Below are 4,361 nucleotides of genomic sequence, written 5' to 3'. Positions count from 1 at the left end.
TTAATAAAAAAAACATTTTCTCCTGAAATCTTTTTCACAGATAAAAAAAGAAAAACAAAAAAACAAACTCAGATTATCCTGTCAAAACTTTCTTTTCCACCAGTTCTCAAGTCATAAACACAGGAAAGAAAACAATTGAGATCAAACTAAGAAAATGGACCACCAGAAAAATAAATGTCCTCACTTGCACCTCTGGGCTTCCGTACACATGAGCAGCAAAGTTCTGACGTTGATCAGGACAAATGCAGAAACCCACGCGTCAGCTGTTTGTTCACCTCACCACCTAATATCCAAAGAAATAACGTGCATGTTCAGTTGATTTCCCCCCTGAGTCAGCCAGTGTTTTAAAGGTTACTCTACACTTTATACTAAAAAAAAGTCCAACTCAGCATCCAGCAGCACCCCGCTCGTCCCGTTTCCTCTGACAAACTCGTTCATTAGTTTGTCTGTTTTGTGGCTCAGCACGGTGGCGTCAGCACAACGCTCAGCTCTCATCACTTCCTCCCGTTGGTTTCCTCGCAGCTCTTCACACATTAATCCCTCTGAGGTTCAGTGTTTGTCTGAGGCTCATTAGATGAAGCCGAGCACTCGTCACTGTTTGTCTTTTTTTTTTAAATTTATTTTTTATTCAGTGAGCATCTGCGAGCGTCTCAGCTAATGTACATGCTGTTTTACAAATGTGTCGCTCCTTGCGTCGTTTGTCTCGCTGATGTCTCCCACGAATCAACACAAACACACACACACGCTGAGGCAGCGGCTGCTTCACGGAGGCAGCGGTGTGTATTGATCGGACTCGCTGGTGGACTCAGAGGGCTCGTCCCTCCTGGTGCCCTGCTGGTGGATTAAACAACAGTGTAACAACATGATCTCCTGGGAGGGTGTTTAAGCAGCTCACCACACGTTTTAAGCCTTTCACGTGTTATTTAAAGGTGCACTACGTAGTTTTATACCTTATTTTTTATGCCTAAATATACAAACTGACCTTAAAGGACAACACAACTTCATTCTGTATGTTTATATGTGGCGGACCCTGCCACCTTTCTAGCTTCAAACAGTGTCCTGGTCCTTATTTTCCTCTGAGAACAGCTTGTTTATTCACTGATGGAAATCGATCAAAACGTCAACTTTAATACTTGGTCTGATTTTAATCTTGTGCAGAATGTTACGCCCCAGTCTAGGGGTGCCTAGAGCGCAATATGAAAACGGGTCCCCCATCTTCCCCGAGTCCCAAACAGTCACTCACAAGTTTTTATATACAACACAATAGTTTATTTACAATAACTTAATGGATCAACAACTATAAATATAACTAAGGAAGCAACTTCGGGGTGGACCAAGGCCAAAACAATAACCAAAACACCTCTATCTGGGAAAATAAATCTCTTAGCTCAAAAACCAAAATCACAATAAACTTACCTCGCTCACTAACGAAAAAACAGGAGAAACCACGTTCAAATGAAATGGCAGTCCACCCTTACTATTTAAACAAACAAAAGAAAAGCTTGTTGATCTCCACCCAAGGCTTTTACAAATGGACATGTGGCTGGTTGGAAGAGGATGAGGAAGTGCTGTCTCTCTTTGACAGCCGCCATCTTGGCTCCTTATATATTGGGTGTCATCAGCTGCAGCCAATCACGGGTTAGGATCGGACCTCTCTCCACCAATCACCTCTTGGGGATGGCACACTCCTATTTGCATATAAAATCAAAACACACACACACAGCAAAACACACAGCAAACGACACAAACTATGACCACAGTCATAACAAGAAACATCAAAAGTTTAGCAACTGATAAAAAAAAAACAGAGCTTTGAGACAAGCTCAGCTAGAAAAAGTCAAAAAAGAGGATGAAATAAGCAACGCAGATGTTGTCGGGGGAAAACAAACAGAACAGCAGGGAGTCAAGTTTTAAAAATTTCATGATAAGAAACAAGAGTATATTGAAGTTAACATGCTGAGTTCTGGAAACAGTTTCCTGTTATCTGATTGTGAGCAGCTCTCGTCTCTCTCACATCTGCATCACTTCTCTCTGAATTTCATCATTTCACTGAGCGTGGAAACAAAACAAAACAGCTACACTGACGGGGGAAAGTGTGGTCATGCTGCATCACGTTAACAGCAGACGCTGCATATTAAAAGCGTTACATTTTTCAGATCTGATAGGAACCTGTTGGATCACATCAGGCTTGTTTACACGTATAATAAAATGTATTCTTTTAATTTTTTCAGCTGAAATCCACAAACTTCAGCATCTAAACCAAACACTAAAGACAATTCAGAGAACACATGTTTTTTAGCAAAAGAAAAAGAATCAACAAAGACTTCTGCAGGTCAGACATCAGTCAAGCGGCTCCAGCAGAGACCTGATGGTTCGGTGACTTACAGCCTCATCGGTCAGGACGCTTCATATCAAACTGTTTGCTTTGTTTTTTGATGTCCAAATCCAGGTGGATCCTGACAGCTGGCTGTGATGGAAAATACTGAGAAAGACAGATCGAGCAGAGGAGGGAGGAGAGAGTTTGGAATGCAGCCGAGGATGAAGAACGGGATAGGAAAAATGAAAAACCAACTTAAAGTATTAAAAACCATCAGGTCGTGCATCTCATTCCAGAATTACAGCCATTAATCTGATGATATAACAGCCTCCACTCTTCGGTTTCCAGGCTGCTCACCAGATGTTGGAAACTGGCTGCAGGGATTTGTTCCCATTCAGCCATTAGAGCATCACTGAGGTCCAACTCTGATGCTGGATGATAAGACCTGGCTCGCAGCCTGCGTACGACTTCTTCCCAAAGCCGTTGGACTGGGTTGAGATCAGGATCAGGGCTCTGTGCAGGCCAGGCAACTTCCTCGAAACTAAACTGGGAGAAACATTTCTTTATGGGGCCTGAAGAATAATATGGTGTCAGATATTTTGGTTAAACAATGTGTCACTGTGATCTTCCCCTGACTTCATCATGCTTTAGCTGCCTCGAGTGGATATTGGAAGAAAAACAAATACAACTTTTAAAAGAGATTTTAATTCAATACATTCTTCTCATCATTATGTTGACAATAAAACCTCAAAGCAGCATTACATTTCTTTTCTTTTTCTTTTTTTTTCCAGGAGAGATTTCAGAAGAAATGTTTTTTTTTTAAAAATCATCAGGAGAAATTTCTCCTGAAACTTTTCTGAAAATAAATTTCCGAAAAATGTTTTTGTTTTTGAAAAAAGATTCTCCAAAATAAAAAAAATCTTTCAGGAGAAACGTTTTCAGAATATACTTTCAGGAGAAATTTCTCCATAATACTCGTGAATTTCCCCCAAATTTTTGTTTTTCAATTGTTTTCACACATGAAAATAACATTTCTGAAAATTTCTCCTGAATTTTTTTCTGAAAATTTCTCCTGAATTTTTTTCTGAAAATTTCTCCTGAATTTTTTTCTGAAAATTTCTCCTGAATTTTTTTCTGAAAATTTCTCCTGAATTTTTTTCTGAAAATTTCTCCTGAATTTTATGTTTTTGAAAAACTTTTGAATAAAGAAATTCTTCAAAAAAAAAATCAGGAGAGATGTTTTCAGAATATACTTTCAGGAGAAATTTCTCCTGAAATGTTTCTGAAAATTTCTCCTGAAATGTTTCTGAAAATTTCTCTTCTCTTGAAATTTCTTTTCATGAGAAATTTCCAGAAAAAATGTTTTTCAAACGAAATGTCAGCGAAATTTTCAGAAATGTTTTGTTTTGCTCGGTTTCACACAAAATTTTCTTATCTCGTTACGTTCCCTGGGAGGTCTAGGGACTGTGGGGAGTAACACATTACAAAATAAAACTTAACTCCCAAATCAGGTTTCAGGTTTTATTACCAAAAAACAAAGATTACCTCGACAAGAACACAAAATGATAATACAAACTGAAAACTAGCTTCCCTTTAAAAAACTGGGAAGCCAGTTGCACCACACAACCAGTTTCTCCTAACACAGTCGACAGAAAAACACAGGAAAACAATTCAGTCTGCTGAGGCTGCTCTCGTCTTCTGAAAACACACACAGCATGGACGCTGCTGGATGACCCACTGGCTCCAGCCACAACTCTGGCCCCAGCTTAAATCTGCTCCCTGCTTAGTAACTGGAGACATCCACGCTCAATCACCTGCTCCAGCAGGGGAGGGCAGCACCTGGAGGACACAGGAGCACAGGAGAGAGCAGCCACACCCACACACAACCAGTGACGGCTCTCAGGCCGTAATACTCGTGAATTTCCCCCAAATTTTTGTTTTTCAATTGTTTTCACACATGAAAATAACATTTCTGAAAATTTCTCCTGAATTTTTTTCTGAAAATTTCTCCTGAATTTCTTTGGTTTTTGAAAAACTTTTGAAA

The sequence above is a fragment of the Pagrus major genome, chromosome 10 (assembly GCF_040436345.1).
Source record: "Pagrus major chromosome 10, Pma_NU_1.0".
NCBI classification, from domain to species: Eukaryota; Metazoa; Chordata; class Actinopteri; order Spariformes; family Sparidae; genus Pagrus; species Pagrus major.
The sequence above is the reverse complement of the archived record's forward strand: the minus strand, read 5'-3'. Positions refer to the sequence as shown.